A 27696-nucleotide genomic window follows, 5' to 3' on the forward strand; every position below is an offset into this window, starting at 1 on the left:
GCCCAGGAAGAGAAAGGACAGGAAGGACAGAGGGATCTTTTATTGTTGGACCACTGGAGGTTCTGTTGGGCCTGCCCACTTGAGATTCCACTCGGAGACAAATGCCTCCACACAGAACCGCGTTTAGCTTCTCTTTGACTTCCGCTTCCTGCCTCCTCATCCCCTTTTCCTCGTCTTTTAAAACCACTTCTCTTGCCTTTCCTTCCCTTCCTCTCTACACACACAGTCTTTCATTAGCGGTGTGTGTGTGTGTGTCAGGTTGTCGCTGAGCACAGAGGGAATGGGAAAAGGGGCTCATTTTGTTCCCCCTTTAATTAGGGTCGACTTTTAAGGATGTTTGGAAACCGCGCGTCCGTTTGTGAATCCGCGCTGAAGGTTTACGTTTGCGGCGCTGCGATCGGGCGAAAGTGGGACGGCGCTCCGCTTCCTTTTGACTGGCAGGATCGAGTGCCGTTGACTCAAGTCTTTCACGATGAGTCTGGCCTTTTCTTTTGCCTCCTTTCACATGCCTCCCTTCTTCTGCCTCTCAGAGAGGCGCAATAGAGGGGCATTAAAATCACAATGGACCTTATTTTTCCTCTCCTTTCCCCTCTAACCTTGACAGAACCCGGTGTTTTAATCCAAGTCTGCGAAAGGGGAAGTGATCGCCGGGTTGTAATCCCTCGTCTGCGTTCCTGAATTCATCCTCCACTCGTAGATTTTATTCTCTACCTCCTCTGGGTTATCGTCCTCGCTCCCACGTCTCGACACATGAACCCATCTGTCTCAGTTCCATCTCACGGTTGTTAAAAGCCTCGCTGATTTGGATGTGTTTTAATCAGTTCCCTTCCCGTGTGTGTGTGTGTTTGTGTAGCCAAGCCTGCCTGGTGTATACTGTGCACAAACTAATCCCTGTTAAGATATTCACGGCAGCTAATCTGTTTAATTACACTACAAATTAAGGATATTTACTGTTCCAGGACTTTTATGTGACAACCGCCTTAATCAGGGCCTTAATCTGCCTGGCGCTGCGCAAGTGTGTGTCGTTGTGTTCGCACACGAGAGTGTGTGTGTGATTGAGACTTAGACATATGCGAGAATCCAGAATGACGCTCTCCAGGATTTAGACTCGGAACTAGGAATTTGAAACTTTCTTCCTACGATGGAAACATTCCAAGGTCCCACATGCAGTCCAGAATCTGTGTGAATCTTCATCTCGATCGCGTGTCGTGGTCGTAAATACCCTTTTGCGAGTCTGAGGAGTTTCACGGGGGCTGAGAGGAGGCATCCTGGGAGAGTCGAACTATCCCATGCAAGGAAACTTCTTCCCGATTTCTCGTTTTTTTGGCTCTGGAAGCGGTTCTGAATTGGGATGCATGGGACGTGTGAAATGTCAGTTACTGATGGAAAAGTGTGAGATTTTGCAAATATGATCGAGGTCTATTTGTATTTATTTATTTTTTTCTACTTGGCGTGTAAACTTTTTGCGCCTCCTCCGTTGGCGTTCCGAGCAAAAGCTGCAGGTGCGTGCGTCCGTTCAGTCGGGACGCCGTGTCCTTCTTTAAAGGCCCTTTTTTCTGTAATAAATGAGTGGGCGCCAGAAAGTGGCAGCCGTGACAGCTGACCGGGGAGAGAGGGAATAGATGGGGGGGGGGGTGCGACGGAAGACAAAGACATGGAAAGACTAGGAGGAGGACAATGGAAGGGTGATGGCTGTGCAGCGATGCATTGACCCGAGGTGGGGACTCTTCCTTGTTCTCCTTACCCTCCTTTCACCCCCCCCCCTCCCCCTGGGAGTCACCTTGTAGTACAGCAGAAATATGCCCCCCCCCCCCCCCCCCATTGTCTGCTTTAAAGGTACGTAGAACTGGCAGAGGAGAAACGTTGACATTGAAAGACGAGGGAGCGCCGGATGAGTTTGTTTGTGCGTTTCTGTTCTTGGTGTGCGTGTCTGGCAAAGTTGTTTGCTGCAAACACCCCCCCCCACCCCTCCACCTGCCAAACCCCACCAGTGTCTGCAAGGTGAAAGTGAACCGATGGGAGGCTGGAGGAGGAGACGGCATGCGGAGTGAGGGAAGTGGTGTGTCGTCCCCGAGGACTGCAGCTATCACCACGGCTGAACGCTGCTATTAATCAACCCGGGCCACGCCGACACTTCCTGTGTGTGCGTGGCGGGGCCTTGTCGCGGAGCGTGTCCAGATCTATATTTGCAGCATCGTCGCCTTCACACGTTGTTTTGTCTCGTCTCCGCGGACGACGCTGTAATGAGGTCACACGTGTGTCGGCGGCACCTGAAGACGAGACGAAGCCGCCGCGTGGTTGCTGTTGGGTTGTGAGCATGTGCGTGTTTGTTTGTTTGTTTGTTTGCAGTGTGTCCTCGGAATAATATCGCACGCAGCTCATTTGCATTTGTGAATCTATTCAGTCGAGATGCTGAACTTCCTGCCAAAGAATGAACATATCTGTCCGCAAAGCATTAAGTCACCGCCAAGATGATTCATTTATTTACTCCGGTCAAATAAAGTGCGAGTAATGAGGTGTTTAATGCTAATATGCTACCTGAGTATTTACAATAAGCACAAAACGTTTAATTATTTGAAACACAGACGGACTGAATCCTGACTTTTCCATCAATGCATTCATTCATCTGTGATAATTAGTGATAAAATACCCTCAGCTTGTTTTGCGCCTGAAAAAAAGGTTTAAAATACAGGTAAATTTATCAATTACGATCAAATACAACAGTAAAAAGTCTCGTGTTTTTGCGGCCGACATTTCCGATGACTCGCCAGAGCCCAAGCGAAAAAAGGAAAACCTGAGAGGAAGTGCACAAAAGTGATCTAATGGGTTTAATCCAAGGGAAACCAAGTGGATATTGAAATGCGTCCAGTTTCCATGGTTCATAGAGAATCCATTAAATTCCCGAGTGGATGCCGGAGTTTGTGTGTTTTCCTCCTGATAAGCACCGTGGGGGAAAATCCAGAGCCGGTGTGAAAGATAGACACGAGAAACATCCGGCAAGCCGGAGATGAACGCGGGGACCGAAACCTGGCGGTTTCATCGAGCCGTCACGCCGCTGCCCTCCGTGAGCTGATGTTCTGCCTGCGAATGGAACCTTCAAAAGGTTTTTGTTTTTTTTTACTCCCTTGAAATCATGTTTCAACTGTGGGGGCACACAAAACGGCTTCACTCACGAAACTCATTGTCGAGGACTGTCGCCGCTTTCTGCGCCGGATTATATGCCGCTTTTACAGGCCTTTCCAGCTGAGGAAAGAAGCTCTATAAATCCAGAGAAGTAGAACGTAAAAGCAGCGCTCTTCTAAAACCCAGATCAGACACTTTAATTAAAGCCGAAGAAATGATGCAGCTCATCTTTTTTTGTTTTTTTTTGTTTCATTAAGCAGACGGGCGGGAAAAACGGAAGGTTCTCAGGTTGATTCGGCGATACAGATCATTGCTGAGGAAGGCTGCGGAATATAAATGTTCAGTTGCTGAGATTTGCATCACCGCAGGAGGGGGGGGGGGCGGATTTGATTTACATGAGCAGTCGCTTAATACAGCTCTTATTGAATTTGTATTTGTTTTGCACAAAGATCGGCGTCATTAGGAATGCGCTTCGGTGCCGCCTGAAGGGTCTGAATGCTGCGCCGTCTGTCTGACGGCAGCGAGATGAGTCTTAAAGGTAAATATTCATAAGACTTCCGCTAGTTTCAGATCATTTACAAGCCGCCAGGGTCCCTGGAGCGGCTTCTATGTGGGCAGGATGGCGAGGGAGAGAGCGAGAGCGGCGTTATCGCGCCAGACGGCGCAGATATTACGCCGACTTGATATATGAGGAAAGATGTGCAGTTTGTGCAACATTAGATGTTACAGGCTTTCACGCATGAAGTCCCGTTTTGGTCGCAGGTTCCATTTCCTGTCGCGCACGTGGCAAGAAAGATCTTACAGATAAACTGAGCTCTCAAGGAGGAGAGCGAGAAACGTGGCGAGCAAATGAGACGGGAGGAGAAACGCGTGGAAGTAGGAAACAGTTGCAGGCCTGTGGGCTCCCCAGACAGCAAGACAAGGAAGTATGGCTGTTTGCCTTTTTTTTTTTGTCTTCTCCCGCCATCTGCCTCCTGAGATGCTCTCATTTACTTAATGAGGCTGCTGCGTCTCAACGCCGCCGTTCCAGCGTCGGCTGCACGCCGGTGCGATTAACGCGTGTTTGCATGCGGCCGAGCAGAAGTTCACCCATGGCTGGTGTTGTTCTGACTGCTGTGAGCAGGTGACTGCAGCTTCCGCCTCCTTGACCCGAGTGTCGGCCCAAACGCTCGCCGTTACGGCTTCCTCTCGGATCTCGCCGCTTAATCGACTTTAAGCTCTTCTAAGCTTAATGTTGGTAATTATCCCGATCCGTTCTGATCTCAACGTGCCGCTGATTGAATGTAACAGATGGCGCTGCCCCCCCCCCGACATGCTGGCATTATCTTTGTCATCCCAAAATGCATTGACAAAATGCAGCTCAGCTGGAATTACCTGGAACGCCATCCAGGTTGTACGAACCGATGCTTTTAGGAACTGGGGGGGGGGGTGTAAGTCCGAGCCCGTTTTCGCCGCAGATTAACCTGAATGTTGGTGTAATTTTAAGGAGTTGTGAGCACCATTTCATCTTCTTTTTCCCTTTGCGAAGGATCCAGTTAAAGCTCTAAACTTCAAGCACATTGAAACCTGTGGCATCACTTCCTGTTTCGAGCATCAACAGTCCCTAAATAGAAACGACTCAATCTTCTGTCGCCTCTACTCTACTCTACTCTACTCTACTCTACTCTATCTAACTCTGCTCACCGGCGTCCGGCGGCCATGGAAAAAAATATTCCCCGCCATTGTGCAACGTTTTGTGATTTCATTTCCGGATGAGCTAATGATTTTCTGTCGTGTAAAATTCCCTTCAGCCGAGGCGATTAAGCGACGGTTCGACTGAAGACAGAAGTATGCACGGTTCGGCCGATGAGGAACGGTGATGAATGGGACGCCGGCGGCTGCGTTCCGGGAAGGCCATCCATCATGTCGGTGGTGGAGGACGCCGTCTGGCTGATGGCTGAGGCATCGTAAAAGGCCAATGTCTGATAAAATGACAAACTAATATGTCTAAGCTTGTATAATATGACGGTTGGGGCTTTTATACAAGAGCGTGCAAAGACTTCTGACAAAAAAGGTTCCTGACTAATTCCGTGCAGAAATGTGTCGCAAGAAGGGGGAGTTCTGCAAGATAGTCCTTTTTGTAAAACAGGAAGTGGGGTGCAGATCGTGCGGTCGGTAGAGGCTGCCGATGAGCAACTCGGTCCTGGCGGCTCCTCCGGCAAAAAAGGCGCCAATGAGACCACGTAGACAAATGGGGGGGAAAGGAAAGGAGGTCAAAGGGCGAGTCTTCCCGTGAAACATTATGAGGGCGTCGCGTTACATCCGAACTTCATGAAGACCTTTCATCACCTCCGGAAGCCACTTCTTCAGAGCCAGAGCTCTTGAAAGTAAAAGGGAGGGATGGAGGAAAGCGCCAACAAGTCTTTGTAAAGGAGCGATGTTGATGCAGGGCCCCGGTTTCATCGGTGGGAGGGCCGCCGGTAATCGGCTATCTCCGGGAGTGAGTCAGCAGGGGGTCCCTAGTTATCGAGACGGCTCTGGATATTTACGGAGAAACCTGCACACAATGGAGACGCAAGCAGGAACACAGTCGAATTGAGATATCTTCCATTTTTAAGCTCCCTTTCCTGCCTGTTCTAAAAGTAATTGGCGCGTTGGGAGAAGAGGCGAAGCAGTTAATTATTTTTTGACGGGTGGCGTCCGTTCGCTGCAAGTCAGAGGATGAATTCAAAGTTATTTCAGCAACAAATCGTTATTTAAGGGATTCCGCCTGGGTGCCAAGAAACATTTGGCGGCGTCTCGGCTTGATGTTGCAAATGAATACGCTCTTCTTTTTGGGGGGGTCTTCTGTTAAAGGCTGATTTATGAGAAGTGAGAGGGGCAGAATATCTCTTATTTTTGGCCGAAATTGTGATTTCATCCCCGATTATTGGTATTCTCGTTCCCTGTTGAAGAGACTGCCCCAAAATATATGTTGAATTCCTTCCAATTGAAGTCAAAGAAACAGTGGACGACACGGGAAATGATCGAAACCACCTTTTTGAAGCTAATTCTCCAGATCGCGCCTTTAAAAGTGCGCGAAAGCGGAACGCCTCGTGATGGACGGTCTTGCCCTTTTATCCGACGGTGATGTGTTTACCCGTGTGGCATTTGAATGCATCACAGATGCATCGTTTACTACACAGAGGTGCAAATTAAAATGAATCACGCCGTTAGCGGTGAGCGCTCGGGCCGCGGTGTGCGTTCGCATCCGCGGGGAGCCTCAAACGCCTCGCGTTCGGTTGCCTCCGCACTCGGAGTACAACAAAGATATAAAACTCTACAGGCACATAAAACACTTCCTGCTCATTTCCCTGTGCGCGCCTGTATAATGAGCATCTGTGCTTTCCTTTATGTAGCGTTATTACCTTTAACGGCACACCTGTCTGCTCCGCGCCTCGGATAAAGGACGCAGATTTGCTTTACTTTTTTCTTTTGTCTTTTTTTTTTTTTTGGAAGCGCTTTTAAATGGCAACTGGCGATCGGCTTGGCGGGCAGTTAGCAAAACGGGCACGCGCGCTTGCATGGCGGGAAGCATTCTGCCGGGAGAATCGTGCTGCTGATTAGTGGAATTAGCCACAGATCAAAAGGTCCAATTTATAAAAAAAAAAAAAAAAAAAAAAGCGGGAGGCGGCGAGCTTAATCTGCATCGCAACACGTGCACGGATGCAGAACGACGACTGCACGGACAAACCGACGCACAAAGTTCCTCCCGGGAACTGTTCGCAACAACCAGACAATCCGATGTAAACGTTCTCTGCCTCCGGACTCACGGAGCTGAAGGGATTCTCATGACCAACATGGCAGCTACCTGCAGGGCTAACGGCCGAGCGAGGGGTGTGTAGAAGCACAAATTAGCCCATTAAATTATTCATTTCACAAATGCACCAGGAGACACAAATACACACACAACAGCCAGTCTGAAGCATGGTATCCTTTTTCACAAACAAACACACACACACACACACACAAACTTGGGTTGTTGTGCGGTCCACTTAATTAAGAGCATAATTAAGTGTGTGCTGCTCCGGCGTTGCTCGTTCGGGTGTGTGGTTTTGTTTTTTGGGGTTTGCATGAGTGGACATCCCCGGTTCTCTGCTACGTGTGTAGGTGTGTGTGAGAGAGAGAGATAATTCCCACGCTGCCTCGCTCTGCCACAGTAGCATTCTGTAGCTCCTTGCTACGCTAAATGGGAGTGTCCTGTGTGCTGCCGGTTCCCCATTCACCAGCCTCATACTGGATCACGTTTGACTGCCGGGACACGCAGTGCGTGCAAATATTAAGCAAGGAGCTCATATTTAAACACAACGTCCCCAACTGGGACTCATTGGAACGTGTTCCTGCGTCTATTTGAGCTTCTCGATGCAAATCATGACGACAGATCGACATTTTTATTTTTTGGACAGGCTGGCCTTGACCCCTGTGTCCTCCCTGAGTCTCCCCCAGCAACGGGAGAATAATGGTTAAGTAAAAAAGGACTGAAGTCCACGGCAGCGTCCCCCCCCAGGAGGCGCCGCACCTCCGTCTGCGTGTTAAATGGTTTTGAGAAGCGCTCCGTTTTCTTTGGGATTTAATGTTGAACGACTAAATAAATGTGTGAGTGCTGCATGTGTATCTTTGAATTTTCAAGGACCGGTCTTTTTAAAAGGTCTCGACGGCACCTTGTGAAGTTTTCCCGTTATTTGCCGAATGCTTTTATTCAATTCCCGCCGGTGTTGTTCGTTTGTTGTTCTCTAAGTATGGCTGAACGCCCCGCCGCCCCCTCCCTTATTTAGTATTTCATTATTTAACTCAAACACCTTGAGTGATCCGAGAATTCTGGCTCATTTTTCCTTCCTCAGAAGTTCCCCTTTAAAGATAGAAAACACTTCCCGATTTACCTCCTTTTTATAAATTGTCGATTTCAAGTCAGTTGTTTTTGACTCTCCTCCTACCTGTCATTCCCTCCCTTTCTTTCTCTCTCTCTCTCTCTCTCAACCCAGCCGGTCAGACAGATGGCCATCCACCATGAGCCTAGGTTCTGTCCAAGGTTTCTGCCTGTTAAAGGGAAGTTTTTCCTTGCCTCCCTTGCCAAGGTTCTTGCTCTTGAGGGTCAAGTTGGGTTCTGTCTTTCCCTGCTAATCCTTTTAAGTGCCTTGAGATGACTTTCTGTTGTGATCTGGCGCTATAGAAATTGAATTGAATTGATGACCAAAAACAAATTGTGTTCAAATATTGAATCTTATTTCTAAAACTCTGCAGGAAGTGGAACACGCTCCTCCAGCAGTCTTGGATTTTGGTCGTCTTTTTTGTAACCTTTGCGATGAGGATAAAAAAAAAAAAAAGAAAGTCAGTCTGAGAATCGAGGCTCACGTCAAGTCTTGAGAAACAGTTTCCGAGCTGCTCCCACCGCTGCAGCGAGTCTCCTCTTCCCTCCCGTGAACCGAGAGGGAGATTTACGCGGCTCCATTCGACCTTGAATTTCCGGGTTTATCCCTCCTTTTTTTAAATTTCAATTTAGAGACTGAGCGTTCTGTTTCTTTGAGGACTCGCGCCTTTGTAGTTGGAAATCGCTATTCCCACGTTTAGTCAAAGCAGTTTCGGCGAAGAGAGGAAAAGTTGGAGACATTCGGAGGACTTGATGGGCAAACCTGTTTAATCCCAACGCGGGGTTGTCTTTGGGCAACCTTTGTGTTCGCTGAAACGGTCGCCACCTTGGTTCGTTGATGAAACGACTCTGCAGCTTTTCCTTTGAACTCCTTTCATCAGGAGAGGAAGAGAGACCCACGGCTGTGCGAGTTGATCCCGACCTTTCTGTTTAGCCCACGCTGGAGGTGCCCGTCTTCCCCTTTTCTAACGAGGTTAACCTCAATCTGGTGGGCCGCCGCCTCCAGACTGCACGAAGGATCAGAGCCCATTTGAGAGCACGGCGCGTATTTACGCGCTCCGCGTGACCTTCCTAGTCGGCAGAGTATTACTCGCCGCCTTGGCCGTCCCTCGCTTCACCTCCAACCAGCGAACGGAGAGAGAGAGAGAGAGAGAGAGAAAAACCAAATCACATGTTTTCACTTTTGAAATGTCTCTGACAATCGTGTGTCAATCCTCCTCCTCTGCGCAAAATATATTCCTCTCCTCTGAGAGGTTGTCCCCTTGTGCAAATTGTCCAACTGTGACTTCCCTGCGAGTGGGGGGGGGGGGCAGCATCTGATTGACAGTGGTAATAATCAGCATAATTGCAGCTGGTAACGGCGGAGAGGTGTTGGAGGACCTGTGAGTGATGGGGGGGGGGCTCATTGAGTCTTCTCTGTCCCTTCCTCTTCCTCTCCTCGCTTATCCACGCGACCATGGGGAGTGTCATTCGCGCCACGTCCTCATTAGTCCGGTGCCAGTTAATTGTGCTTTCTGACGCCGCATCTCTGGGGAGGGAAAGGCTTTTGCTAATTTCAATAAGAGTAAACACGCAAACCGCTCCCCACTGACGGATGTGGATTAATTAGAGGAGCATCCATCGCCCGGTGCCAAAGGAAAGGAAAGGCAAGGAGTCGCGGGAGGAGGCTCTCTGGGGAGGCCTCGCCGCCTCCCCCCGGGTCCGGCCTCTGGCTTGTGCAACATTCTCATTTCTGATGCGCCCTCAGCGTGGGGTTTTCCTTGCTTTGCGTGAGGGAACGATAATGTTATCACGCAAAAGAAAATGCATTCCATGATAAAAAAAAAAACAGCCAACGAGGAGAGAAGATAACGGATGCGCTCCCCAAAAATGTTAGGGACCCTTTGTTTCATGTCGGGCCTCGCATCGACGGGGTTTACCCCTGCCGGGGCAGTTCTTTCCTGCAGGCTGAGGCTTTATGCAGGGTGCGATGTCACCTTCGTTGTCCATCCGTGGATCTGTGACACGCCTGCCCATCTGCTTCACCGACTTCTCCTGTGAAATGCGAGTCCTCACACCTCGCCCTCTCCCTTGTCGGCTAATTCGTCACACTGTCGCGCTTATTGCCACTCGACAGGAACCACGTTGCCCACTTTCTCCTCTCTTCTTCCACGCTTCCCATTTCTGCCTGCTTGTTTTTCATGCTCCAGACATTCTTGTTTAATCGGGTTCAGATCGGGGGGGGCCCCGCGTCTTCATCGCCGGAAGCCCGTCTGTGCGCCGTTAGGTCAGGCGTCACCCGAGCCGGCTTGTAAATCTGAGGCGGCTGAAGGGCTGAAGTTAACGTGCTATCCCGTATGGGCCTGCTTTGTGAGGATGCCACTTGTGTGTGCGTGTGTGTGTGTGTGTGTGTCTGACGCAGAAAGAGACGGAGAGTGAAGAGGAGGGGGTAGAACGGAAGGATTTATGGGTGTAATAATGGAATCTCAGTGGCTCGGCCATTGACGCTGAGACATTTCCTCTCATCCTCGTCCCATTATGGGATGGATGGAGCAGGAGGGAGTAATCGCAGCCACATATGGGTGAGAGAGAGAGAGAGAGAGCGAGCGGTGCTCCGTTATGTCATCCACACATTCCGTTCCTGGAGTCGATTCTCATAACTTCATGCTTTCCGAAGAATACATTTGATTTATTCTGGCATGAAATTCATCCCAAGCCGTTTAGCATGAGTGACGCAACCGCCACATGGATCATTGCATGTTTAGCAGCTCTGAGCATGGACCCGGATGGATTCCTAAAACCTGGTCCTCCCTGGATGATGCTGGGGTTACGGAGACTTAGAATAATCTGCTTTGAACAGAAATTAGGAACCTTTTTGGTTTCTAACAACGTTGAGATGATCGCCAGCATCTCCTTGAAGCTGCAGCTGCTGTGATGTGAACCTCGCCACGGAACCCGTACAGTCCATTGTTGGGCCATTACGCCGCCACTTCCTGATCATGTTTGCTGTCGTAAACGCCGGCGTCGCCGCCTGCTTACAGTAATGCGATTTGCTTTTATCATCTCCTCTTAAGGTCACGGCTGCATTAAATGAAATTGCGCCGGCTCTCTCCTCGTTCAGCCGAGTGCAAATGAATTAAAGATGGAAAAATCTGGCCTTTGGCGCTACGGTGGAACCTCCTCATGAAGTCGTCTCCGATGTTCCGACGCTATTCAATGCTTTCGCGGCGCATCGATGGAGCTTCTTCCGTTTGCTACCCGCCGTTCAAAACGGTGGCAAAGGGGAGGAGCTTCCGTTGAACTCCAGACACAAGGCGCTGAAATGAATTTGTCCACTTTTCTTGTGCTCGTCTTTGCCCCCCCCCCCTGCCCCGCCCCATGGGCTCCGGCGAGTAGCATTGGATTTGTCGTGAATGCAACGCCGGCGCTAAAGAGGGACTGCAGAAAGAGTCTTGATGCTGAAGGGCAGCCATCTCGGGAGGAAATGACACGCATGCCATAAAGGAAAGCAGACACTCACACTCTTGTGATTTCCACTGAAGTGCGTTTACATCAGTCGAGCACATTGACCTCCATCAAACCTAAATAAAGGGAGGGGCTGAACTTCCTGCTGCTCCCTCCCTCTTTTTTTCTGCTATCCCACATCCATAGAATATTTCCATAGGGATTCGGATATTTTAAAGTGATTAACAACGGGGGTTAGCGACGGGTCGGGCGGGACCCCGGATAGCCGAACACACACGAATCCTCCACCAACGGTGGGCACGGTATAAAGGGGGTGTGTTAAACCCTGATGGATGCACTGTCAGCAACGTCGGAGACAGTGGGAATCCAGATTGGAGAGAATGACCCACGGGACGGGACTGAGGGATGGGTCGGGAAGATGGTGAGAGCGGAGAGAGCCAGGCCAGACGGAAGATGGATCTGTGAATGGATGATAACCCGGTTTCTCACTGCAACACATTTCGCTTTGAAGCTGTGTTCGGCCCAGGAAATAAGATATGCACGAGTTTCCTCTCGCTCCCTGCTGCTTCCCTTTTAATCTGTGTATATCTTGTTTTGTAAAGAAGGCTTAATTTCAGTGCGACGCTGCCTCCACGATACCCACGGCTTTCTTTACAACATCTGCCCCGTGGTTTTAGCGAGGCAGCTTCCACGCTGCGTTTGGAATTAACGTTACATGAGCGAGTCTTGTATCTGAAGCTGCGAAAGCTAATTAGGCAAGTACACAGGTGTCATTTTAGACAGCGTTTTCATTATGTTTAACCTGCAACTATTTCTAAGGTTCAATTGCATGAAGTCCTATCCTGATTGGAGATTACAGCTATTACCAAAAACAAAATCTGCAGCCTCGTTGCTCTGCATCAAGTCCATTTTGCTCGGTCTCAGATTAGAGTTGATGAAACACGGGGCCCACCAAACATTGAAACTGAGCTCACATGAGGTCAAGTCAAAGTTGAAAAGAATGTTTATCTTAAAAAAAAAAAGTCTGAATCAAAGTCCCACATTTTCCCAGGGGAGGGGAGGCCGCCCCCCTAACCGAACAAAAGAGGATAGGGCTGCTTCACTTCCAGATTATTTCAGATTATTTCTCAGAAGGACAGAAACGGCGGGAGGTCATGGTTTCACGGGATAATACAAACTCTCAGAATGTGGTGAGCCGCATTGAAATCAACAGCAAGGGGGGGGGGGGGCTTTTGTCTTTTAATGGATGTCTGCATCCTCCATAGAACGGTTTGTCGGAGTCGGTGGGGTCCATGCCGTGGAGCTGAAAGCCGGGTTACCAGGGCGCCGCCTTCGGGGTGTGTTGCGACGGAGCAAAATGTGAATGAGTCGACCGGCGGCACTCGAGTTCGGATGATTTGTGAAACAATTGTATATTTGTCTGAGGGCGCAAATAGAGAAAAAGCACCCGGGCGACCCCATCCGTTGGCGGCCTTGACAGAGGGTAATGGTCCTTATTCTAATCCTGTAAAAGATGAGGGGGTACAAGAGGGTCCAAAAGCGCAGGGAGGAAGAGGGAGGGATGGGGAGACCCCATTCTACGCCTCATTGAGTCTTTATTCAGAATGGAAGGCACTCCATTAAAAACGAAAGCGTCTTCTGCAAAGGGGAAAAAAAAAAAAGAATGGCGGCGGGGGGGGGCTCTTGTTGTTCGTACTCCATCACAAGGCGCGGAGAGGGCCCATTTCATTTATTTCAGCGCAAGCACAGAGCAGCCGAGCATCTCTCAGACAGAGGCGGGCCTCCCATTTCTAATTTATGATAATTGTTTTCGGCAAATGTATGATGACGATTATTTCCGCCGGCGGCGCACACCGCCCGGCGTGGCGTTTCATCAGACGGCGGTATAGAACAATTGCCCGAACACGGGCGAGGCAAAAGCGAGCGGTGCGGAATGTGGTGTCGGAGCAGTTTGCGCTTCACGAATGAACGCGTGCAAAACGCGCACGGACCTTGTAAATTGTGCATCGTTTGATCAATTGCATCGACTTATTTCCGTCCAAAGGTTCTTCCACTGTTGACTCTGATGCAACACGAGGGTTCAAACTGCATGGCTGCAAGGGGAAGTGGAGGGGTTGCAGTTTTCGGCCTTGCATCCGGTTGTTTTGACCTTATTTTTTTATTGGAGGCAACATTTTGAAACCTATATTTTAGGATTAACCCAAAATATATTTCCTGCGCAGTAGATGAGGGGAAACTTTCCAATCAAGGGAGTTGAATTCCCGCTTTTGTCCCATCTGTGAATTTCCTACGAATGCCTGCTAACAGTTGATTCTGCCGATGTGTTTTCGGTCCACCAGAGTCGATGTAAGTTTGTTTTTCTCTTAAACCTCTTTTCAGAGGGGGGGGTGTCAAAGTGACACGGCGAGTTCTTTTCATTCGAGTCGCTATCTCTGTTTCCATTCTGCACGTATTGATCACTCCTCCGCCTTTCGCCCGGACTGTGAGTAATGGACTTGCCTGTCACGGACACGGACCCCTGGTCAAGGTCTTGTGAATGTACGGCACATGTTTGCGGGGACTCGTCGATCGATGCCTTGCTTTGCTCTCGTGTCAGAGAGAACAGAGACGTCCGCTGTTATTTCTGTCAGAGCCTTATCTTGAGTCCTTGGAATTGAACCCCGGCGATCTCGAGGGCAGGCGTTGGCGGTTCAGTCGCGATCCTTTCTTGCTTACTTTTGAAAGCAAGTCTCCCGTTTGTTGCCCGGTCAAGACCTTTCTTGAATAGATGTAAAGACCATTCTTGGGTGTATTACTGATGGTTTTTATTTCTAAATAAGAAGCATTTGAACATGTAGGACACCTATGCATACCAAAGAAAAGCTGACATGAAAGAAGGTTATTTATTTTTTTTGTCTTCGCTTTCAAAACACTTATTTAAGGAGGGATTCGTTTGCTTTTGAAGTACTGACAGATGCATTTCAGGGTTTTTTTTTTTTTCTTCCCCTTTGCTAAAATGAATTGCCTCTGACATGTGAACACTCTCGCGTTTACACAGACTGAGAGAATCGCTGAGATGACATGACATACCACTCAAGAGTCTATCAGATTTCACTCCGGAAGATAAGACTAGTGTGGGAAGGTACCGCCTGGTGATGGGAAAAGATTGCGGTTGAAAATAGGCCAGTGTGATTTACAGAAAGTGTGAGCCTCGCCCCCCCCCCCGTACCGCTGATATATTTGGCAATCGGTAGGGGAATGCTCCGAGCGGAGAGCGATGAACGCTGTTTCTCACCTGTGTGAAAGTTATTTGGATCTGTTGGGGTTCATTGTTGTCGGGCAATTTCTGTCGCCTTGCAGGTTCAAGGTTGTCTTGGACAGATTTAAGGTTTCACCAGCTGATGTCAGTGAAGGTAATCACCAAAGAAGAGTCATCCTCTGAAGACCACGAACTCCCGTAGAGCGCGTCATGGTCATCTGTTTGGTATTTGTCGCTATGTGCTGAAATAGTGAACGCACCAAACTGGTCTTCGCCTCCCGAGTGTCTTACTAGCAGCTCAGCTTAAACGTCCTGTAATAAAACGGTACAACCCCAGGGCAGAGGGCGCATAAATGGATTTCTAGGATGGGCAAAAAACTGGAGCGTAGGTTCCGTTTAGGTTTTATGCGACTCATTAACCTTAACGATCACCCAGCACGCGTCCGCGGAGACCGACGGCAGGAATCCGGAGTCCCCCTAGAAATAGCTGAACCTCTTCGCTATGTCGACGATGCGCACAAAGCGCCCAGAATAGCCGCCCTGCTGCATCCATTGCATTCCGCCACCCAGCTGGCTTCTCCCGTGGACAAAACGCACTGCTGCAGTCTCTCTTACACACTTTCGCAAACAGACGTCTCGCACGCTTGTTTCTCAGCACACCCACACAAGAAAAGGGAGATGGCGCTCCATCTCCCTCCATCTCATAAACTTCAGACTTTTCTCCCATTAGTCTGATTTGGAGTATTGTGCTCGCCGCTCGCCCGTCAATAAACAATGCAGGTCCAGCCTTCCAGAGCCTTGTGGATAATCCCTCAGCTGTTCGGGCTTTGCAGCGGACGGCCAAAAACACTGGAATAGTCTGCGCCCCCGCCAATTGCAGCACAGATCAGATATCAATTTGTCAACGGCGCTGGCGGTCAGCCGGCTGGCTTGCACAGAGCCTGGGGGTGAGTCAGCAACTTGGACAGCAAAGAGTGGAGAGCCAGCCGGTGCAGGCTAAACGGACTTTTTGGAGGAAAGTTGGGAAACTTGAGAAAGCTTCCACTCTGGAAAACGACACAAAAGCACCTTCCCCTCGTGGGTTCATATTGTTTTACACAGTTCCTATCCTTTTCTGCTTTTGGATACCGTTTGATAATTGTGGTCCAACTGTCATGTTGAATTTCCCCGTCCTCAGAGACGCACCGCGAGGTTGGGGTTTGTATAAGCTTGAGAATGTTTTCCTGTTGGCCTTCTCTTGTTTGTTGATTTCTAACAATTTGGACTTGACACTTTCAGCCATCTGTTCCCGGTTGAGTGGCGTGAAGAATGGCTCCAAAAAACACAATGTAGGCTGATTTAATTGTTCCGTTAATAGCTGCCTGTTGGTGGTTCGCTGTCCCGCCTGTCCGACCCGCTCTGTTTTTTGGACTCTGGCCACAACCTTCTGTCGGCACCATCGTCGGATCATAAAAGAGCCATTTTCCCCTTGCGTGGCATAAAGCTGAATTAAAATCTATTACGAATCCTGACAGGGCGATTAAGAAGACGGACGGTCGAGGTCCTTCGTGGGTTTGGCTTGCTTTTTGTCCATCTCGGGGTCCCGCCACGGCGACCCCGGATGGACATGAGATCACGAGTGTTCTCCGGTGTGCAACTCGTATTCGTCTTTGCTCGCTCTCACGTTATACGACGCATGCTCGCTCTGCTCCTCGCCATCCTTGTCGCTGCTTGTTATTCCTTTCAGAGCTCAGGTGCGGCTCGAGGCGTCCCCTCCTTGGTTTTGGTTGCAGGTGAAAATGTCCAACCTGTGTGTGTGTGTGTGTGTGTGTGTGTGGACGTGTCTTGGATGGCGCAGAGAGCCGTTGGTCTTCGTTTCCTCATGTCAGAGAAAATTTGCAGAGTTTTTCTTTATTAAAACGCGGAACAGGATCTCTCCCAGGAAGCCTCCTGGCTCCATGAATACGATTGCCGTTGCTCCAAGAGGGAAGCGGCTGTTGGGATATATTCCTCCAGAGTACACGACATAATAAATGAGATAAGAACTTCCACACACACGAGGGACAACAGGAGCTCATGTGTGGCGGTCATCGATCACCCCTTCACCCAATACTGTGTGAAGCCGGCCAGTTTCTAATGAGCTGCCGAAAAACACAATGGAGGGAGAGTCGATATCGGGCAAATAAATTATGAATGTCTGTCTGAGCCTTTTATTGGCTTGCTTGCAGTTCGACCTGGCAGGAGCTGGAAAAGTGCGGAGCCAAGGAAGGAGGTGAAGACGTGGCTTTTCAATTATCCACTTTTTATGAACTCTGGTTTGTGGCCACGGCCGTATATGAGACGGATCGCCTTCTGCGGTTAACGCATCCGCGGGGAACTTTTCACAGCTTTGCTTTAAAAAAAAAAAAGAAGCTTTTTCTTGTTTTATCTCAGGTGAGAAAAAAATCTCCGGTATCTATACACAACAATTTTTTGTGTTTGATGCCAATGTCTTCGAAGCCTTTAGCGGGTGAAAATAGCGACACCACAAAGTGGTGGGCTCTATTACAAATCCAGCGTTACAGAGCAAAGAACGGCGAAGAAATGCTGAATTATTCAGCTGCTTCTGCCCGTAACGAAACGCATTGCTGTCCAAAAAAGGATTTCTTCCTTTAAGTATCGCCACAAACTGTATATTTCTGTGTTTTATTTTGTCTATTTTCGCGCATAATAAATCATTTAAAGATGTTATTCTTGCCTCTGCGATGGGAATTTCTCGCTATTTTCAAAGGCGGATGAATCATTGAATAAAACTAAAACAGTTTCACAAACATGCTGCTTTTTCTTTTTCACGCTGGCCTTTTTTAAAACCAGACAATACACATCTCATTTATTCAAAGAGTGTGCAGTTCATTCTCTGTGTTTCCTCACCAAACGATACAAAAGTCCAACACTTGCCTAATTACCTCCCATATTTTCCTCTCCAGCGAGCCGCCAGTCGGTTGTGTAGGTTTGCCCGTAACACAACTGCCTGCGTCGTGAACCTGTGGTTAAAATTATACATTTTTTTGATGCATCAACGGCCAAACTTCAAACGCTTTCTAATCTATTAGTGTGTTTTGACTTCCGGAAACTCGGCTTGTTTTCCTTCGCCGCGCAACAACTAGCGCGTTAAAGCGGGAACATCAGCCGGATGCAGCGTTGTGTGTAGCATTCAGATAAAAGAACAGCAACTACCCGGATTAACTTCGTCCCACCGTTCATATCCTCCATGGGGATTACCAGAAACGACGAGACAGCAACTTCTCTCGCTACAGATCTCGCCTTCGGGGCGGTATATAAATTCCATTTCTTATTTTTCTTTATCTTGTTGCATTTAAGTGTTTAGCTGACGGCGTAATACTATTATCAAGGATTTCACTTCATTTAAGATAATTGCATTACACTTAAACCCCCACCTGAATTATGATAAAACATCCAGGTTGTAACAAAGACGCAGAAATCCGTCTTTGTTGCAACCTGGCAGGAGCCAGAATAAAAACAGCGAGGTTCTGACACTAATCTGGCCAAACCAGTCCAATTTTTCCACCGTGCCTGCGATATAAATAGCGCGTCTGTGAGTTTTGTCCATTTAAGGTGGTTGGTTGAAAACTGGGTGGAAAAAAAAACGGGAGACAGATTATCATCCGATGCCGTGGGACCTCTGCCTTTAACTTTATTTGGCTGTCGACTTGAAAGAGTCTTGCTGGGCCGGCTGCTGAGACTGAGGACGCACAAACGCACTGCGAGATATCCTCCCATATGGTGTCGGATGAAAACGCCTGGCATCTAATGCTTGTGTTTATCAGGACAACAAAGCCCAGTCCTGCGCACACAATGGAGAGACGGCCTAAAAAAAGGTCCTGGTTTCATTTAGCAAACATGATAGCGATTCATTCCACGGCTATTATTGCAGTGATGCGGGTGGCTGGAGGTCACGGCTGGACTGGGCACCGGCTTACATTTAGCCTTTTTTTTTTTGTGAACGTCTCTTTTCAAAAGCCTGTGAGAGCCAACCAACCTTTGCAACGTGGATAGCATTCGGTGCCAAGTTAATCCTCTGATAAGGATTTGCTGCTCCTATTAGGAATTAATAAGCGGATTATGGTTGTTAAAAAGCTCGTGAAAAGTCGAGCTGCCTGGGAAGCGACACGAGCAGAGACTTATCCATCCATCCCTGCTGTTGAATATACTTGCCAATGGCTGCCATGTATTGTATTAAAGCATGAATCCAATGGTTGGAACCGTCTAAGTCTAACTGCATTGCTGAGGTAAAGAGGAGCTTCCAAAGGGAACCTCGGAAGATGTCAAAAATCTGCAAAAGAAAGTGCCTTCATTTGATTTGCTTTGTGCTTTGGACGAGCAAACGATTTAATTTTTTTGTCGTTTTCCCGCAGCTGCCAACTTGTTAAAGGAATGCGTGACGCCGTCGCTCTATGTATAGGGTGTGAGTGCACGACACTGGGCTCTGTTTGTGTTCTCCTGCGATTCCTGTCATTCGCACCGCCTGCCAACAAGCCCACGCTTCTGGGACTCGGCTTTGACCCCGAGCAACAGCGAGCCCTGTGAGTGTGTGTGTGTGTGTGTGTGTGTTTGTGTGTGTGTGTGTGTGTGTGTCTCACCAGGCCTGGTCCGGGTGACAATGGAAAAGGGCCTCATGGGGCATGGCCTCTTCTTCCGAGAGCTCCAGGGTATGCACGCAACTCCTTTGTCCCGTTTAACCCTTCACTCCCAAACGTCTCCACCTCCTTTGCGTCCGAGCGTGGACTCGCCGAGAGAAAATGGAAAACAATAATGGGCAATTTCCCGTGCTGATGCTTCCCCGCTGCACGCTCCCTCCGGGCGCTCGCTGGCTGCGAGCGAACGGCAGCTTGCTGATAGATGTGGGACAGAAATGATACACATCTGATAGCGCCGTTTAATGTCTCGCTCCCTCGGAAGATAGATGGAGAGCAGACGCCGGCGCCTTTTTACAAAGCATCTGGCAAGCGAGGCCCTTGGAATGCATCCACGGCGCCGTTCGCGTTGACAGGAGTGCAGGTTAAAATACTCCTACAGATAACTGAGAAATACAATCAAAAAACGAAGTCGGGCTGCTGCCAGCGCGCTTGTGGCACGGTGTAGACGATGCACGCCGTTGTCATTTTCAGTGCGATGGAACGCGAGAATCACGCCAACAGTCCGGCTTCTGGAGGCCGATTTCTCCCGCTTGAAATCTGGCGAGCGTAAGCGTATAATTTCCAGGCCTCTAGATGGCGAAACGGTGTCCTCCTAATGAGAAATGCTCCACAAATGAACAGGCAGGGCACAGGTCGAAGAAGCCAACGTGCAGGTGTGTCTCTTCCTTTTTTTTTTTATTTTATTTTTTTTTTTTGCTAATTAGTGTCCGGTTTTGTTGAGCTCTGCCGTTTCGCTCCAGGTAGGCGCATCCACAATTAGCCTAGCTTGAGCTAACGACTTTTGTGTTTGCTTCACCTCTGCAGAGAGTGGAGAAAAAGATTGACAGGGAAGGGGGGGAATGCAATGGGAATAATCGTGTGTGTGTCTGTACGATAGTGAGATAACTCATTTTTACATCGTTCACATGATTCTTGCCTTTTTAGAAATCGTGTCGCCGACCTCCAGCCCGTCTCTTGGGCTGCTGACAGGTAACGCACCTGTCCTGCCCACTATGGCCAGATGGGCAATACCCCGCTGCACCTGCCCCTGCAGGTAGGGGGCGCTGCCTGCTGTCTTGCCTCAGTGCTGGCATCAGAACATGAAACCACGTGGTTGCAGTCCTGGGATAACCCTTCCCCAGCTCGGCACGTCTTGCTCTGGCATACGCCCGAACGTATCCAGCCATTTAAGGGAAATCGAGGTTGTCTGTTTGAGACGGGCGAGCGCTAATAGATGTCTGTCCCGGTTTAAGGTGCTTGGCCATCACCGCCTCTCGCCTTCATGCTGGGCGAACCAGCTGCTGCCTCTTTCCTGACATTCCTGCTATTCCCGTGAAAGCTTCATCACCTCCTCAGATGTCCAAGGGGCTGCCTTGCGTGTCGCCTGAGGGGCGAAAGGCACGGCAAAAAAAAAAATAATAAAAAAAAAAGCCTCCAAGCACTCGCCACTGCTCTTTGTTATGCGCTGAACAGCTGAAGACGACCGCAAACCGACAGCTGGGGCGGTAAAAGACATTTCAGTAGTTGCTCACTCAAACGGTCGACCTGTTGGTGTGTGTTGGGTGGAGACAGGTGGCGCTAAAGGGACGGCAGCGGTGTTGCAAAAAAAGATGAGAACTTTGCAGCGGTCGTTTGGGGGGGTCCTTGCAGCGAAAGCGGGAGCGCCTGTGTTTACCGTGGCTTCAAACAGATGGGGGGGGGGGGGGGGGGGCAATGAACATACAGAAAGCTGGTCGCACAGCCTCTCTGTCCTCTCCTCTGCTCATATCTCTATTCAGCGGAAGCCTGTTTGGTTTGGATCGCCCACCCCCCCCCCGTATCCGAAAGGACCGATCCGCCGTTTACTTTTGACTTGAAAGCAGGTGCGTTTTGTCAAAGATTGATAAACGTTGACATTTGAATGCTTCTGATTTATTCCCTCCGAGTGCCGCCTCACACTTGTGACTCACGGGAACACCGACAACCGATAAATGTACCACGGTGAAACTAATAAAACCAATCCCCGAGCCATTCAGGCTCAGCTGCTGGGGAAACATTTTGAATAAAAATGACCCGTTCCCTTCCGGTGAGTCACCGCCGCCTCCCGCTCCCCCGGTCAGGAAGGTGTCGTGCTTCTCTGGAGCAGAGCAGGTGGGCAAGCCTCTGCCTGCACCTGCTCGCATATTTTCTCAGTATCTGTCACGGCTTCCTTTCATTTGCTGATTTCATTTTTCCAGACGCCTCAGACTGTCAGCAGCTCTGTCGGCGCAAGGAGGAGCTTATTAAACGCCCACGCCATACGTGCACGGCGATATTAGCAAACGCGTTTATTTTGATGTGGAGGAATCCTTGATAAATTCATATTTCAGGGCTACGAGTATACCGACCCGCAAGGATGATCTATGGAACAATATATTAATCCCTACTCCCATTTTCCCAGTTAGTCTGTTCCGAAGAGAAAATCCGACGTGTCACCTCCACCTACAGAGGAGGTGACAAGGAGGTGAATCAAAGTGCCTCCACATTGGGGTGGATGGCTGGAAAAATTTCCTTTTTTTCCCCCCGTGACAGATCCACGCCACGTGTCGCAGCCGGCGCGGGAGAGGAAGCTGCCCCGCCGACGCTGCTGTCGGCGCCGCTCATCGCCTCTCGTTGAAAAAGACGTCAAGCTGCCATCTTGTCTCTTCCACGCAAAAACCTCCATTGTCTCTCGAGGAGGCAGATGTCTCAGACGTGGCGCGCTAAGCGGCTTGCGGAGCACCCGATCGCTGTCACTGCGACGCCACGGCGGGAACAAGGCGCCCAACGTTCTGCCGTCTTTAGTCTTGTTCTCTTTAGTTCCCTGAAATGTCCCTTATCGTTTTTGCCGTCGGCCGTTTGCTGAAAAACACGGCAGGAAATCTAAGGCTACAAACTGGTTTGGAAACAAACGAGGAAAGTGATTATTTGGGAAAAGCACAACTCTTAAATGCTTATCGTTTCCAATTCGGCTGACCTGCGGCTCAAAGCCTTCAAAGCGTTGTTTTCTGTTTCTGTCTTTCACCTCCTCTATCAAAAGTCCTTTTTTTTTTTTGCTCGCAACTTGGAACCGTCTCATTTCTGAAACAATTCAAAAATGTTCACGCTCTTGATGGCTCAAAGAACTTCCTCTCTGACCCCGCTCAGACTTAACAAGCTGAAACGTTCACCTAGTTGGCCCTGATATGGGGATTTTGTCTTAGTTGCTCAAAACTTGCGCGGAATACTAAAAGCCCCCCCCCCTCCCTTTGCACCGAGTTCAAATGCTGTGCGTTCAGCGTTTCATTAAGATCTAAGCTTTGCTACCTTCATGTTGAACTCGAGAAGATCCGCTCTGTCTAGACGCACAAAACTCAACATGTATATTTCCTTTTATAATGTCAAAACCCTAGGATCCACCCTTCAAGCTGCAGAACTCGCAACATTCATTTAACAGCAGAGTCGTCTCTTTATCACGCAGATGAAAGGGGCTCGTTCCAAAAAAACACAGACGATTACGCCTCAGTCGATGCCGGCTTTTAGATAAAGGCGAGCCGGGGCGATGAACGGGAATCATGTCCCACCCCATTCCTCAATCGTATGCGAGTGGATTTTTTCACAGCCTTTTTTCGGAACACGGAATTTAAATCCGCACTAGCTGCATGTTTTTTGTGTGTTTTTTTTTTAAAGATAAATATCCGGTGAAATAATTCCGTGTGAGCTGGAGGCTTTGTGCTCCAGGTTAATTGGACCTCCAGAATTTGAAATGACTTCCCACCCAGTCCGATCACGCGCGGATGTTGTGCATAAACCCGGCATTTGCTGCGATGGCGCTGAGGCACAGCTGGGGGTGGGGGGTGGGGGGTGGGGGGGGCACCCGGTGGACTATCTCCGCTATGTGAGGAGTGTTCAGGCCTGTGTTAAGGTCAAGGTATTTTTAGCTATGCATGCACGCACATCAACCACGCTGCCATGTGCCACCTGCTGGACCCCGTCAGCTGCCGAATAGCTGGAGGGAGAGGAGGCGCCGAGGTATATTTTACTCTCGCTTCTCCGTTCTGCGTGGTTTTTAAAACCATCCCCTCAAATGTAGCAAAATACCAACAGCTTCCAGTGGAGGCGCTAAAGTTGCTCGTTTATTCCATTCAAGCGAACCCGGAGATCAATACTCGGCAGATATCGAAGCTGCTACAGTGGTTGTTTGTTCTTGAACCCTTTGGCGGTAGATGTTCCTCCAATATATGGGAGGCACGGTGAGGATCCCTTGATATTTTCTCCCCCATTCTGGTCACGGCTGTTCCCGTAAAGCCAAGGTTCATGTTGCGACCGCTGCGCTCGCCTCCATAGTGGATGAAAACGGCGGAGCCAATTCACAAGGCCGCCGGACTGCCAGGTAATCAATTTCCAAATGTGTGGGCGAAGGTTTTGAAATATGGATTTTAAGTCCAAGGAATCTTTCTGCACGTTTTTTTTTTGTATTTTCTTTTTAACCCCACATCTTGGATGTTAGAAACGAATGTAAGCTCGTTGTGGCTTTTATGACAATGGCGAATGGGGACTGAGTGAAAACAAGACTGGCGGGGGGGCCCGCTAAAAAAAAAACACACCAAGGCTACAGACGGCGAGGACACAAAACACAAACTGTGTGTGCACTTGTGATTATCCACCGTCCGTCATTCCAGCTCGGCCATTGTGACGGGGCAAGGAAGGCCAGCACTCGAGAGTTCCGCTCGTCGCTCGGCAACCGTTCAAATTGCACATGGAGTAAACAAGGGGACAGAGGATTTGAACCTTTTGTGCGTGCGAGTCCTCGCTCAACTTTCCACTGAACACTCACCGGACACAGAAGGCCATTTTGAAAGCCACTCCACGCTCTAATTTTGGATGGAGTGTTGGTCTGCTGGTAGAAGTAGGTGTTCGACAAGGAGAAGTATCGGAGCGTCCATCTTGTCTCCGGCCGGGTCTGGCAGGGACAGGATTGTGTTCCCCGCCACCTGTGTCCCATCGGACTGGTTTGATTCGCCGGGCGATCTCCGGTACGGCTGTTGTTTGGGAGGCCCCCGTGGGAGGTGGTGGTGGCGATGAAAGGGTTGACAGTCACACGCATCGCTTTTGTCTCCCTGGTCCTTTCACGTGTCTTGCACGGCGGACGGCTTAGCCTGAAATAGTCGATTTTTTTCCCCCGTGAAAAAATATGACGGCGCCATTGATTCGTGCTTTATCCCTTTATCGCCGCTATTTCTGCCGCTTATGAGACCATTCCAAAATAGCGACAGGCGATTGTGCCGTTTTTTTCTCTCTCCATCAAGTACAGTCTTTTTTTTTTTTTTTTGCTTTGTCTGACGTTGTTTGCTGATGCGGCTGTTTGTGTGGGCGTGGCCTGTCGTCATCCTCGTGTTGTTGTTCCACGTCTCGCTGGATTAGATTCTGTGTTTGTCCGTGCAAACTGCCGATTGTGCCAGAATCACAAGTTTGCATATCCGTTTCCGATGCGTCTTCACGTACGTACGTAGCATGTTTTAGCTGTAGCATCCAAGCGAAGAGACAGAGGTCAAAGGCCACAAAGCCGCCTCTGTTTTGTTGGTTAATGCAGCGATTTATTAGCTTTCTGCCTGTTTTTCCTCGCTGCCTGTTATCAGCCTGGACGTCCCGGGGATGATGTTCCCCCGTGACCTCCCTGCTCGCTATTGTTTTTTAATGCAATCCCGCTGGTCGCTGAAAGAGAAGGTGCTCCGAGCTGCACATTAATTTTCCTTGACGGCACGCTTTGGCCAGAATGTGTTCTTCCTCCACCCCCCCCCCCACCCCACAGCCACGCTGAAGTCGTTCAGGACGTCATCCTCATCACCTCTCTTCCCTGTTCTCTTGGGAAACAGGGAAGGTTTTTGTCTTTTGCGTGTCGGTGTGAGGTTGGGTCACACCGGAAGGACGTGGAGGGGCGGCTCTTTTTTTTTTTTTTATCCCCCGTCCTTCGTGCCTCATTCAGGCGAGGCTTTGTCACCGGCTATCTGCCTGCCGGCGGGGAGGGTATTGTTATTCTGAAGTACAGGCCAGTTAACATTTCTCTTGTCACTGCTAAATCTCCCCCACAACATGCCGGGAGACATAAAAAAAAGAAGCTTAAGAGGGGAGGAGATGCACCTTCCTAACTCCTTCTCCTTCTTCTGAATGATGCCTCTTGAATCCTTTAAAAAAAATAAAAACATTTACTTGTTAAGCACAGACGCTCCGTCTTCCCCGCTTGTCATTCCCGCGCCTCGCTGAGTCTTGGCAGGTTGGTGTTTTGTAAGTCGGCCGTGTTTTTCCTGGGCTAGCGCTTGTAGCGCGCGGGGATTCAGCCCCGCCCCGCCCCGCCCCACAAACACAAAACCCTCATATCAGCCTGACTCAGCCGAGACGTGTGACAGATACCCGGCTTCCTCAGCAGACGTGGTATTTACAATATCACTTACGGCAGTGATGGATACCACCGACGAGCTGGATTTGACTGATTAGGCCATTACCTCGTGGCAATTAGCGCCGACGCTGTGGCGCCGCGGTGGCTGTGGGCGTGAACCAGATGCACGTTGTCCCCTTAGTGATTTTTAGTTGATGACGGGGCTTTTTTGTGCCCATATTCCTGAGATTTATTTGCCCCGCGAGAGGCTGGCAGGCTCAATTGCCGTGCAGTAAAGTCTTTTATGCGCTGCGCTGTTCGATTGGGGAGCAGCTCGTAACTCAGGCAGTCGATCAAATCAATGGCCGCCCGCTTTCAACGCTGATTTAAGGTGGTAATTAGAGGTGTTAATTTGTTTTCATTAGTTAGGGCTGGGGGATGGGGGGGGGGGGGGGGGTCCAAAAAAGGGGGCGGAAATGGACACTTCAGGGGGGGGGGGTCTGTAGAATGACCTCTCCTTTGCAGTCTCCACTCTTACAATGCGACATTATTGAAGGAGCTGCTGAATCCCTAACCTGTGAGCGACCCCGCCCCCCCCCCGACCCCCACCCCAATGTGTCAAGCATGGCCTTTTGGACATTTTAGCTTCCTGTTAAATAATTAGCTCGGAGTTTGAACTTGATTTGTAGCAGAAAAGTGGGAGTATAAATAAAACAGTCAAGCCTGAGCCGCCGTCGCCGCTGCACGCCACCCGTTTAAATTTTATTTATGGGGGGGGGGGTTACGTATCCATATCCATAGAAATCCGTATTTCTGGGTTACAGATTAAATTATACATTTTAACAAATTCTGATGGACTCGGGAGTGGGACTCGTCTCCTGCATTCACGTTTGACATTGTCGCGGTGGTCGTTGCAGCCCTGAGATCAGTGACCTTATTTAGGAGTGCAGCGTGAGGTCTGGAGGTTTCGTGTTGAGCAGACTGTCCGCTGTCCGCCCTCCTCCTCTTGTGCCGGCGTTGAAATTTCACGCTCCAGCGCTTTCCAGAATAACGAGCGTCGGTTTAGCCGTAAGTGGCGTTTTTTTATTGGCAGAATTAGCCTCGGATGTTCGCGTCTCCGACTGGAGGAGCGTGTGACCCCCGTGACCCCCCCCCCCCCACGGGTAGAAAATCCTCCTGACTCCATCCGAGCAGGAATAAGATGCCCCCCTCCTTTCCTGCCTTCAGCTTTCTGCTCGTCTTAGTTACTCCATGTGAGAAATGCTTCTCCGCTGCCATAAAAAGGAAATCATCTGCAATCTGTCCATTTTAGATGAGTTTCTTCAGACTGAATGTTCCCCGGCTTCGAGTCTGGTGCAAAGCGGAATAAAAAAAAAATCACTCACTCGCTGCTCTGTGCACGATCAAACCGGCTTTACTCTCGTTTAAAAGCCTCGGATATTATGGAAGGCCCATTTTTTTAATCCCCGTTTTTCTTTTCTCTGCTCACTCCTTTGCATTGCGTCAGATAAAACCGATCGGGGGCGTGGAATCAGGCGAGGAGTCGCGTTTGATGACCTCTGCGTGGCGGAATGATGCCTGTAATGGTGACGGCTAAGGACGGACGCTGCGTTAACGGCGGCGACGCGTTAAAACGGGCAGACGCGCACCCTGCAGCGTCTTATCTATGTTAACGCAGTCAACAGAAAGAGCCCTGATTGGGCCCTGAATTATTAAATGTAATTTTGTTTTCCTCCCCTAAAAGGAACGGGAGCGTGGATGAATATTTAATGGCTCGGAGTCTCTCGGACAAACCGGGACCTCGGATGACGAGCTGAGGCGTCAAAGGGGGATTGAGAGGAGGACATTTGCAGGATCCTCCTGCATTGCACCGGTTGTAGGAAGCGCTTCCTGCCTTGATGCTGATGTTCTATAGATCCATTAAATATATTTAGGAGTCGGCAGGAGTGGAGAGGAACATTCAAATTGAAAATCTTCCCAAAAGCTACACAGACTGGAC

At 49.5% G+C, this 27696-nt stretch overlaps 1 protein-coding gene across 1 annotated transcript in view; it reads left to right on the plus strand.

The window, feature by feature from the left end:
- The window catches only part of LOC137912263 (receptor tyrosine-protein kinase erbB-4-like), a 119363-nt gene that overhangs the window by 176 nt on the left and 91491 nt on the right, over positions 1 to 27696 (plus strand). The window lies entirely within an intron of this gene.

The sequence above is a fragment of the Brachionichthys hirsutus genome, chromosome 24 (assembly GCF_040956055.1).
Source record: "Brachionichthys hirsutus isolate HB-005 chromosome 24, CSIRO-AGI_Bhir_v1, whole genome shotgun sequence".
Lineage (NCBI taxonomy): Eukaryota > Metazoa > Chordata > Actinopteri > Lophiiformes > Brachionichthyidae > Brachionichthys > Brachionichthys hirsutus.